A 12,732-nucleotide genomic window follows, 5' to 3' on the forward strand; every position below is an offset into this window, starting at 1 on the left:
ATAAGTACGAAAAACTATAGTTTAACTGTACGAAAAGTACCACTTTTTTCGGACAAACTACAGTTTTCCGACAGTTTTCCATAGTTCGTTCCACAATACTGCCAGTTTTCTGCAACTTAAATCACAGTTTAACTGTAGTTAAATGTGAGTTTTGCAATATACCAAAAGTATACTTGTTTTCAAATTTGAAAATTTTTATACCCCACGTTGCCCTAATTTACTTTAGTTACGCTTCTCCCTTTCGAATTACCAATTTTACCCTCTAAGTTACTTACTAGGATGATGAAAGTTGACGGCGACCGATGGGATTTGAACCCCGAACCTTCCGATTCGAAGGCGAGGTCTGTACCCCTGGGCTATGGCGCCACGCTACGGGAAGGAGTGCCGTGGCCCGATGTCACTCAGAGCCTAGCCAACCCCCCTATTGCAGTCCGAACTATAGTGTGACTACAGTTAAAACATAGTTTAACTAAAGTGTCTTCGTTTTTAACTGCCATAATCTTGCAAGAAATGTCTTCGACTACTAAAAATTCGGTGATTATAGATAGTGTTTGATAAGTCAGCTATGTTGGTGTTTGTTGTGGAGCTATACGTATTTATTTCAAAGTCATCAAACAGTGGACTTAATGTTGATAGGGCGTCAGTGAAAGTTTTACGAAAAAAAACATAAATTATTTGAAATCGAAACTACGCCAATGCTTCATTTGCAATTTGTATTAAGTTTGGTGTCATTTACGTCACACTATCAGAGGTGTGAAACACGTTGTGTAGACGTGCACACAAAGTGTAATCAACCCAAATTTTTTATTCCACTTAAAAAAATTGCTCGCTTGTTGCATGCTATATAGATCATAGATAACAAATATTTACAAGTCTAATGATTGGCTCAATCGAAATTATGTCTCTGATTACTCAAAATATACAGAAGCGGTATAAAAAATGGTTTTTCCAACACAGATTGGTACTATTGGTGTTATCTGCTACTTCAACTACAGGTATTCTGGATATTCAATGGTGTGAAAAGATTAAATTTGAACACTTTATTATCATCTAGTCAGAATTATAGTTAATGTACTATTTGCAATTCAGTTGCAAATACAACTTTCAGGACAACTTGATACTAATGTCGGAAACCAATGGTAAATTGGTCTTAAAACTGTCTTAAAACTACAGTGCGAAACTGGTGTGGAAAACTACAGAAAAAGTACCATAATAGAATATCTGAAAACTCAATTGCCAAACTAGTGTATTAAATTTACTTATTTCTCTTTCCTTTCTCCTTTGCAACTGCAGTTTCAAGACTGCAGTTTGAACACTATAGTTCAAACTACAGTCTAACTAAAGATCCTTCCACCCGGGAACGAGACATTTCAATAACTTTTGTCTTATCTAGCATTTAAATGGTTATTTGATAAGATTTCCTGCGTCTGGTCGATGAAACACAACCCTAGAAATGAAATTAAAGCGATATTTTAGTACAGCAACCTGTGGTGTATGCAGAATCCGAAATTGTATGTGTATTTTCCCCAACACGCATTTCGGGGAAAAATGAGACACCCGTGGGTAAGAATGAGACAGGCAAAAACCCAGCCAATAAGATAGGGACCTGCCTTGGGGAAAAACAAGACAGCGCCACTCCATTTTTTGTCTCATTTTTCCCCGCATTGGCTTCCCATGTTAAGTCAATGGAACTGAGTGTATCTTTCTTCCCCACGCAAGTGTCTCATTTTTCCCGTGCACTTATGGTTAGTCGTACTGTTAGTAGAATTATAATTCAGGTATGTTGTATAGCTTCACGGAACCGCCGAAATCCCAGCTTTCCGACGAACTCGAACACTTAATATTTACTCCTAAGAATACGGATGGAGTACTGAAAGTATAACACCCCCGCAGAAAAGTTTTAGAGCCCTTGCGTATAGGTGGTCGGACAAGCTTCCCATTAGGTATGTTTCGTGACGAGAACAAGCGAGTAAACTTCCCAGAACCGGTTAATAATTGAAGTCGAATGTTAAAAGATGAGTTTTAAACACCCAAGCACTAGTAATGAGGTCAAAAAGCATGCAAACCAATCAAGAGAAACGAATGTATCATTCTTCTCCAATTTAGAGGAGTCTCATTTTTCCCCGACCTGACCCTTCGTAAGTAAACACGTAAACCATTATCACTTGCGCGTTTCTTTTTAACGGACACTCGCGCAAAACTTTGTAGGATGGGCCCCGCAACTCTAAAACTAAAAATATCACACTCGAAATCCGACAGTTTGCTCACTTGTGAGAGAGGAAGAAAGTCTTGAAGTGGCGCAGGTGCCGTTTGCGCTCTTTACCCACTCGAGTGCAGTGCTGCCAACATACCAACAAACTAAGCGCGAATTCAAATTAAGAGATTGAATAACTAAACCAATCCTGAAAGTAAATTCATTTGAAACTGCCCCTACAAATGTCAAACAAAATGTTTAAACAAACTCGCATTTCGTCGTTGGCGTGCAGCCGTTTTTTAGTCGATCGAGTGAGTGAGACACGGACAGACAGACTCACGATGAAGACATCACCTGCCTGACCCCTCAGTGACTTGGACTGAGCTCCGCTCGGCGAAAATGAAGGCCGATTGTGAGTAACAACAAAACAACCAAAGATAATAATTGCCACCATAAAATGAGCCTCCTCATCCTTAAAAAGCTTATATGTATCAAAGTGCCCTATCAGAAATTTTGTTTTGTGGCCTTTCGCTTGATTAAATTACCTCTAGCGATCGATTTAACAGTTAGAGAAAGAGCCAAACGGACAAAGTTTTAGCTCAGACGAGTTTCCCCCTATGAGACAATACAAATATTTTATCCCCCCACTTCTTGGACCAACCCCGATTCCTTGTTACCCCCTTACCACCTTTCCGATGTCATGTCAGAGAATAAATTGGAGCGATTGAATTCTTCATACCATCGTTTGAAGCAAGTATTGGTGGAGATGGATTAAGAATTGGAATTGTTGGAGGAGGAAATGGAGCAATTGAATTGAAGTATGTGTTTTAGTGTTTGATGTATTTATTGGGGGGTTGGTGCCGGCGTCCATCACATCCGACCGAGCCAAACCGAACCGTATTAATAGGGTACTCCGGCGGGCTCAGCAAGACCGGAAGGAGAAGAACAAAAATCGTCGGGCGCGGGGAAAAGCGGGGAAGGGTGGGGGCAGTACCCCGCTCCTCCCCGCGCCGCGCCCGACCGGCCCGACGTTTCTTGTTCTTCTCCTTGCGGTCTAGCCGAGCCACGGAGTACCGTGTGTGCATCCCGTACGTCTATGAAATCGTGAGAGAGAGAGAGTGGACATAAATGAATCGATTTATTCTTTTGTTTTTAAACTCATTTTAGCATAGAGTGTACTTCAGAAACAGGTATTATGACATATTGAAGCACTCTTGTTGGTGCAGAAATTGAAGACACCGTAGTCTCAATGAGAGAAAATATTAGAACAGTAGGAGTATCATTGTTAAACTCTTATCATTGCTAAGTGCACAACGTAAGAGGCATGGCCAACGAGTTCAATATAACAGAAAGGAATAGATCCTCGACATGATCAATCAACATTTTCTTTTTTTGTCGCCACTCAATATTTTTGTTTGCCATATACCGTATGCTATCTTCGTAATTTTCTAGCACTTTTCTGAAGTATTTTGATAGAAAGAAGTACCCGCGTGTCAAATTCCATCAAATTTCATTGAGGTAGCAGATGAGACCTTTATCGGCATTTCCAATGATTGCTGCTGTGATCTTGGATGACGGTTCTCGCAGGAACCGCAATTTTTCCTTGGACACGCCTTCAGCGAGAAACACTTCAAAATCGCGATCGTTTTTAGTGTAACTATTTACGTCACTTTCACGCTCGCTCCCGTCACTCACTCAGATCTCTGACGAATATGTTTTTCCACGCCCTCGTTGCCATCACGGTAAAAACGAAGTCCCATTTTTTGAGGGAAAAGGGAAAACTTTGAGGGAGTCAGTAACTTAAAGTAAAGTAGCGAGGTGGGCGCAGCAGCAGCCACGCTAACTTTGAGGGACTTCCTCAAAATTTGAGACTTACTTTGACGGTCGTTCTTATTTTTAGCCCGCCCTTCTGCTTTTAAAAAAGCATTAAAGCGGGCTTATGCAACCGCTCTCGTGTCTGTCCGTCCGTCCGTCCGTCGTCCGTGTAAGAGGAAGGAGATGAGCTAGAGGTCTACAAATTTCAGGGTATCTTAGGGGTCACTTCTGGACAACGAAACGCTTGGTGCAAATCCTGGCAACCACCCCTAAGGGGGTGAAAGGGGGTAACAAAGAAATAGGGGTTGGTCCAAAAAGTCGAAAATCAAATATTTTTTTTATGGTCCCCTAAGGGGTAACTCGTGAAAGTAGAGCCCTTTGGGCGAAAATTTTGTCCGTTTAACTCTATCTTGCACCGTTTGGGCGCTAGAGTGCTGTTTTCGACGAAAATACGGCGAAAATAACCACGTTGCACATAAAGACGTACAGGGAGGCGCCCAATCGTAAAATGTCAGAAAAAGTACCCCCCCAAAACAACACATTCTGAATCAGGAACTAGCCTCGGATTTGCCGTATCTTTCACTGTTTCGGCCCTAGAGGTGGATATATTGAAAACAATGGCAAAAAGACAAGTTTTAGGACTGTTTGACAAACAATATATAACCAAAAATTGCGCGGGTTCGTTTTATTTTTAATTCTTAAGCAAAGCAGAAGGGTGGGGTGTAGTCACGGTGTTGCCCCGTTACAGTCTTTTGTCATGTCCAAGCAGCAAATTTCTAGGGCCGCAGGCCCCCCCGCCGGACGCTTTAGTTTACTCAAATATATAATATATATAAGTGATTTACCGGTCACATTATTTATTTGATTATGCATATCAGTAAATCGTGGGACTGAAATGGTCGGGCCGAAGGCCCGACCATCGCCGCCGGCAGGCCAAGCAGGCCCGGCCCCTGCCGAACGGAGTTGCCGGCGCAGCGAAGTGGAGCTGGCAACTCCGTTTGGCGGAAGGGCGGGCCTGCTTGTTCAAGAAAGATCCCTCAAAGTTACTGACTCCCTCGAAGTTTTCCCTTTTCCCTCAAAAAATGGGACTTCGTTTTTACCGTGATCGTCATCGGTATCATCATCGCTTTCCCCGTAATCGGTGCCGTCATCGGCTTCTTCCTCGCTGTCTTCGCCATCTCCTTGCTCCTCGCCGCCGTCGTCGACTTCTTTCATGTCCATGACGTTGCCGTCCTTTCTGATCGCCGGTACGTTCACCATGAGAGACAAGGCCTAAACGGCACAGGGTGGTTATGAGAGGCGGCCTTTATTACACGGACTGAACCCTTTTGATTTCTCTTTGTTAATGCCGTAGCAGAACAATTCCTGCGACACTTCCAATACCACTGATGAGCAATCAAAACAGCGTAAGTCCACAAACCAAAATTTTACAGGAGACTGTTTAAACATTCTAGTTTGAGAAATTCTCATAGTATTGCTGTCTGCTCCAAATTAGTTTGAAGAAAAAAACATGAGGAAACAGAGGAAATTAGTTTATTTTTTATAAACTTCAAAATTGGCTTTGAAAATGGCAGGAGAAGGGTCAAAACAACGAAAGTCCAGAACATAAGAGCGAAAGTCCATGACAGAGCATAGCAAAACAACGAAAGTCCAGCATTTGGCTAGCATAAAGACGAATGTCCAAGGATTTTGTGGACTTTCGTTGTTATGCTAGCACAGACCTGGACTTCCGCTGTTTTGACAGGTAACACCTGGACTTTCGCTATTTTGACAGCCCACACCTGGATTTTCGCTGTTTGACAGCACAGATTTAAACTGTCGGTCTAACCAAGCAAAATTAGGTGACATCTTGCTGTCTGACAGATTCAAAGAACAAAGATTAGATCTTTTACAGTTGCTAACTTCGCTACCAAAATTCTGTTAGTCATCTTTTTTATATTTTTCAAATTCAAATTTGAAAAAAAAATGATGACTATGATATTTCAAACTAATATTATTGAAAGAGACGATACTTACAATATTATCGGCACATTTCGGGAGAAACAATAGTTTTTATTGTTCTTGCCCATGACAGAAATTACTGACTAAATAAATGTAACCAGGTAAGGTTAACTAACACTAATCCACATTGCTTGCAAAGAAAATCTAACAACTCAGTGTCACAACAGGGAAAAATAACAACCAGGTAATGACCACATCTATTCAGACAATTTATTTTAACAAGGTGTGGCGTGGCGTAGCATTTTGTTTATAAACGATTTCAAAACAAAAATAAATTCAGCTCCACAAACCATATGACCATCAAACGATATTAGCAGAAGTGAGCCGTCAGTGTTCTTTGAGGTCCGGACATTATTCGCAGTCACCAAGACAGGCGCCCCCCCCCCCCCCCCCATCAGTCTAGTTATGTGCTAAAAAAAGGGAATGTCCAAGTCTGGTGTAGCAAAACAACGAAAGTCCATATGTGAGCTAACATAAGAGCGAAAGTCCAATTATTTTGTGGACTTTCGCTGTTATGTCAGCCCATGGTTGGACTTTCGCTGTTTTGATCTGAAAATGTCTGGACTTTCGTTGTTTAGGTCAGCTCCGAGGACATTCGTTTCTTTGTTGGCTCAAGGGTGGACTTTCGCTATTTGGCACTGCTCTGTATCTCTGCCGTTTATTAAGATATTTTAAATCCGTTTACACAGAAAGATTCGCCTTAAAGTATAGAGTTTACTGCTAACAAAAACCTGAAATGAGTAAAGGGTGGACTTACGTCCTAATGTTGGCTCATCAGTGATACGTTATCTCGGTTTTACGAAGAAAATATGAAAAAAAGGCAACGCACGCATGGGAGATGGTAGCTCCCCCTCCCTCCCTTCCCTCCCCACCGCAGCCGGGCGGCATCCCCCACCCAAATTTCCTGCGCAGAGCTTGCTGCGGTACGGAGCTTGCTCCTGTCCTGGTACCCACTTGTATTTAACAGACAGCCCGTATCAAAAAGAAGGTCGACTTCTACGATTTCAGATATCGCACCGCGAATTGCACTCTCTAAAAATCGTATTGACCTGGATCGTAGCGACTCTGTGCAAAATCTGGGGGCCACCAGACAACGCTTTTCCGGCCCGGGTCGCATTTGAAGGTCGACCTAGGAGCGGCTGCCAGAGGGACCCCCCATGTTGATCGAGTGGTGCCCGCGACTGGTGCGCCTAGGAGCGACAAGTGATACCCTATGGCCCCTACCTCTAAATAGCCGCTGAGAATCCGGTGCGACAGCAACCGCGTCCACAAAATTGATACTTACTACTGTATTGAAGGATGCCGCTTGTGGTTGACGTTGGGGTTTTGTAAATTTCGAGATGCAAGTACCTGACAAAAATCATGTACCTAAAACACGAAAGAATTTGAAAATTTGTTTTGTCTATTTTGATTTTTTGCGATTTCTCCCACTTTGAACTTTGCAAAACCCCCACGTCAACCGCTAGCAGCATCTTTAAAGAGTAAGTAGCATTTTTTTGGGGACATTAGCAGACCTATCCGTTGCACTACAATCGTGCACACTGAAAAGGGCTGCATCAAAGGCTGTTTCAAAAAAAATTACCTATGACAAAGCGAGGTTCTTTTGAAAGTTTACGTCATGCCGATACTCGTGGAGCAAACCCGGCGGAGTGAAGTGGAGTGAAGTGATCTGATGGGAAGTGATGCCGCGAGTGCTAATGGTGCACCTTGACGTGTTTCGCCCGGCGCCTGTGCGTTGAGGGTAACCAGGCGCAACCCGCGCTCAATTTTTAGAAGAGTGATTTTGCGGGTATCTTGACCGACATGTTCTCGGTCCCACTGTGCCGCGATGCCTCTGACCCTCCTCAGGACCCAGGGGGTAAGTTCTCAAAAACCGGGTATCTCGCTCTAGACCGAGTACCGTTTAAGATATGGGAACGCCGACTGCGCGGAAAAGAGGCCGGGCCGAAGGGCTATCCAGCCCCGAATAGCGAAAGCATAACGTTTTCCTGCGTCATAGCAAAAATGCTCGGGAAACAGGGATGGGAGGCGGTAAAGTACGCTACCCGCTCTAGTCGTTAATCGTAAACCAAAGACGCGTATTGCATTGTCTGCCACTGCTAGCAGGCTGCCTGCGACGAGCGTCAGCCTCTTGTGCGTTCCTACCCGAGACAACAACGCAGCGCCAGCGAGAACGCAAGCCCACAAGCACATCGGTGAGTGAGCAGAAGGCTCCATTTATGCGAGCGCACTATACCGCCTGCCGTCAGCGTTTCCCGCCCGCCGTTTGAATGTGTCTCCCGGCACTCAGACCCTTCCATTCGCATTTTTACTATGATGCAGGAAACCGTTATGCTCTCGCTATTCGGCGCTCGATAGCCCTTCGGCCTGGCCACGTTTCCGCGCATGCGGCGTTCCTATATCATCAACGGTATTCGGCCTAGAGCGAGATACGCGGTTTTCGAGTACTTACGCCCTGGCTCCTAAGAGGGGTGGAGATGGCGGGTCGGACCATGTCTGAAAGAAAGTCACATACCATTGTTAGTTACCACACGACGGCGCGCGGTCGGCGACGGTGGCGTCGCGGCACAGCGGGACCTAGAACATGTCAGTCGAGATACCCGCTATATCACCCAAAAAACTTTGAGCGCGGGTTGCGCCTGGTTCCCTCCATGCGTATCGGCATGACATAAACTTTCAAAAGAACTTCGCTTCAGAAAATTTGGCGTCTTGATCCCTCAAAATGAAACAACCTACTGCATCGTCGCAGTTGGAGGCGAAGATGGGCAGGTTCCTGGAGAGTACACGCACCGGCGTCAACGGCAAAATTAGCGTCCATCTATGGTCTTAATAAACATTTAATCCTAAATTGATGCAGTGAGTAGTTTTTATGTAGTGACTATTTTCTGAAAGCCCTCAAATCACAGGTCTGCCCCTTAAACATCCTAGATACTGTGCATTGTGCACACCGTGGATTGCACACAGCCGTTATGCATACCCTATGGTCCATGGACTTTTACAAACTGAGCGAATGTGAGTAGGCCACTCTGTTGTGTCGGCACACGCTGCATACTACACGGTTCACGTGCGTGCGGAGGGGCAGTGCAAGCCTCGTGCAGGCCGCGGGCCGCCGAGCGGGGGGTGAGCACTTGCACGCAAGGGTCGCTAATAATTGAGTCTGGTCGCACGCACTGGCATAACTCTTGCATCCTGTGCTGACTTACGTTCCTATTTCCGCCAGGGGTGGAGCAGTGCTGTGTCGCAAGCATTCTCCTCGTAGAACGGAGAGAGCAACGTTCTGCCACCCGTCACCGGCCTGAAGGACCATCAGCCCTCGTGGTAATTCTATCAGGTACCATCAACATTGTCGTGCGTTCCTCTAACTCGCATGTGGGTGGTCCTCAGTTCAGGGGGGCACATTTGATATCGCTAAGCTTGAAATAAAACATATTTGCCTTTGAGGAAACTTCCATATTGAGGTGAATATGCCTCATAGGTCATAATTTCAGATGATGTAGTGTCATGTGCCCTAATTTCCGACTAGGTAATTAATTTAGTGAGTCACTCCCTGTGGGCACCAGCACCAGGGTGTGCTAACTCGAGGGGGAAATCACTTGCGTACTAGCTCGTACACCTAGGCCTGTACTAAACGCGTACCAAGAGCGTAATAACGTGTACTATTGGTCAAAATGAAGCATAATAGTGCTGTAACCACAAAATTTTGTAAAAATTGCTTTGCCTATGACGTTCGTGCCATGTCCGCCGTTCACGAGTTGTCCCTCGACTCGTCTGTAATTATTACGTGCCGAGCTGTTGCATACCGTCATTGTATACCCACGGACTTTTGTGGACACTTGCGGACTAAGTTGAGTTCAACCACCTGAACACTAGATGGCGCTTCGGAATTTTGACACATCAATGTTTTTATTATATCATTTTTACGTGAATAAGTCTTTTTAACTAGTCCATTTGTATGATCTGTGGGTGAAGAAAGGGGAACATAGGCTGTTCTCACATGTCCTTTATCTATTCAACCCTTATATTGCTTGCCATATGACGGATTGCACCAACTCGCGGTGGTCATATCCAAGCTCCTCAGACGAAGACTCTCCGCCCGTCCACTAACCATCCGGATCACCCAGAGTCCTCCATCGCCATCAGAGGGCGGGAGGGCAACAATTTTTGAACCGAAGATTGTGATGTCATCACGGTCACTCAATGCTAATTTTTAAAAACGCGACAGATATCTATCGAATTTCCTCTAAATATTCCGGACAGCTCGGGACCATAACACGGACAAAACAAACCTCGTGGACAGAATTGGGGACAGTGCAACGAACACGAGGGGTCCCCCACTCGTCAACTCGTTGTACACGAGGAAAAATACTCGCAAGATACTCGCGGCAACTCGCGACAACTAGCGAAAAATTCGCGAAAACTCGCGAAAAAATCGATAAATACTCGCCTAATACTCGCGGATACTCGCCATTACTCACATAAACTCGCGGATACTCGCTAATACTCTCGAATACTCGCCGTTACCCACGCAACTCGTTGTACACCCACTTGGAGAGTGGAGGACCCCTCGAACGAACAGGTCCTCGGACAATTGCGGACAGGGCCACGGATAGGAACATAGAGGACTGCGGACAGTGCCACGGACAGGACCGAGGACCGCGGACAATTGCGGACAAGTCCACGGACGTTTCAATCCACGGACTCAGGCCAGGGACAACTTATGGACATACCAGTGGACATGTCCTCAAGTTGTCCTCAACTAGTCCGTGGGGGTAACAAAGAAATAGGGGTTGGTCCAAGAAGTGGGATTTTTTTTATGGTCCCCTGAAGGGTAACTTGTGAAAATAGAGCCCTTTGGGCCATCATTTCGTCCGTTTGGCTTTATCTCTCACCGTTTAGGCGCTAGAGGGAGTTTCTCTCACAAAAGTGGCCCACAAGTAAATATGTTATTTTAAGAAAATATTTCATAGGCTCCAAAGGGGTTAATCGTGAAAGAGGAACCCTCTGGGCTGAAATGTCGTCCGTTTGGCTTTCACTGTTTATTCACAAAAGGGAGTTTTTCTGACCAAAGTGGCCAAAAACAGAAATATTTTTATTTTTTTAGGAGTACGCTTTTGTCGGAGCTGTCGGTTCAAAATTTTCTTCTTAGCAGAAGAGTGGGGTTATTTTATGGTGGCACATCATTAATAAAATGTGTACACTCCCACGCAAAACAAACAAACATTTATTTCGTTGTTTTGTTGTACTTCACAAGCTACTTCCTTTCTATCAGTAATTGTAGCGAAATCATTGCGAACACGTTCGCAGTTATTTCAGAATACGCCTGGGGGTATATTTAACTTCTTCTGGGTCTAGTCTTATATATCTTTTCATAGGTGTGTTATTGGATCCATAAGCTAACATCAAAAACTTAGAAGGGATTTGGCATGACTTGCATGTATTCTACAAACTGCGGCACACACAGCCAAAGATGTTGAGCGTATGAAAAGAATGCTTATTTTGTTGAATTTTGATTACGAAGTAGACAGCAAAGGTACCTGGCAAAAAGATGGTTCAAACCGAGCTATCACTCAAACGGGCCGAAGGCCCGTTTTCCGATCGAAGCTTTATTTCACCATAAAAAATCAGAGGAAACGGGCCGAAGGCCCGCCCCAAACGCCGCCGGCAGGCCAAGCTAGGCCAGCTCCCTGCCGAACCGAGTTGCCGGTGGAGCGAAGCAGAGCTGGCAACTTGGTTTGGTGGAAGAGCGGGCCTAGCTTGTCGAATATGGCACGTCCGGAACCAAAGAGAATGTTAAAATTATGTGTTGTGTATGACTAAACCTCGCTCCCAAATTTGTAGTGAGGTACAATTTGTTATCGTTTACGATACAATTTACGACATACGATGTGGGAACGTTATCGTTTTGATGTCGCTCGCAAAACCCTTTCTCGCCGGGTACCAGTTACTAACGGGGGGTTAGGGAGGCTGGACCCACCAAGCAAACAGCGCGACTAATATTATATTTTTGTCTGTTTTCTCTTTTTATAGAGGCGGCTAGTTTTTTTACATCGTTTAAGAATTTCTCTTAACTTCTAATATTGTGGTCGCTTCCGCAATCTAAACCAAGAAAGAAACTGTCGGCAGCTACCTCATGCTGAAGTACACGATGCCTTCAGTCTTCATGTAACAGTAAGTGTTCTATAGTTCCACGTCAAAAGCGTTCCAGGTGTGTGTTCCTGAGCTCTGAGACCCTTGCGAAGGGTGGTTTCCGCAAATGTTGAGCTCAGAAAATCAATCGGCAATGCCAGATTTATGATCAGACCACCGAAAATAACCGAAATCGACACCGATTTGAAAAATGGTGGCCGAATCCGTTTAATTTTAAAAGGTTTGCAATTGACTTTTGAGACGAGTGAGTGAGAAAGATGGTTTCCGTATATTACGAGGGTTCCATGTTTAATGTAAAATCAGCGTCAGTGCGTCTGAAAAGAAATATTTCTCAGAGCACACGTGGATTTTCTGTGCACTCTGTTTGTACAGTGCGTATGCCACGCACACTCTTTATACTATGTGCAATGCTTACTGCTCAGTTCTCGTTGCCATAGTGTGAAACAATTTTCTATGTTAAAGATGACAGTGAGTCAAAAATTGCTGACGTGGCGGCGACTCATAGCCCCTCGGGCACTCCATAGTTGCAGCGAAAAATGGTTTCAATGTCTGTACAACAGTTTCGTGAGTACTCA

At 44.6% G+C, this 12,732-nt stretch overlaps 1 protein-coding gene across 1 annotated transcript in view; it reads right to left on the reverse strand.

The window, feature by feature from the left end:
• LOC113213213 (myrosinase 1) overlaps positions 1 to 9,078 on the reverse strand; it is a 30,642-nt gene extending 21,564 nt beyond the window's left edge. The window contains exon 1 of the mRNA XM_026432198.2: positions 8,988 to 9,078. The gene's annotated coding sequence lies outside the window, so the exon portion shown is untranslated. The remainder of the gene's footprint in view (positions 1 to 8,987) is intronic.
• Positions 9,079 to 12,732: the final 3,654 nt, after the last annotated feature.

This window comes from Frankliniella occidentalis, unplaced genomic scaffold (assembly GCF_000697945.3).
Source record: "Frankliniella occidentalis isolate FOCC.00 unplaced genomic scaffold, Focc_3.1 Scaffold51, whole genome shotgun sequence".
Classification (NCBI taxonomy): Eukaryota; Metazoa; Arthropoda; class Insecta; order Thysanoptera; family Thripidae; genus Frankliniella; species Frankliniella occidentalis.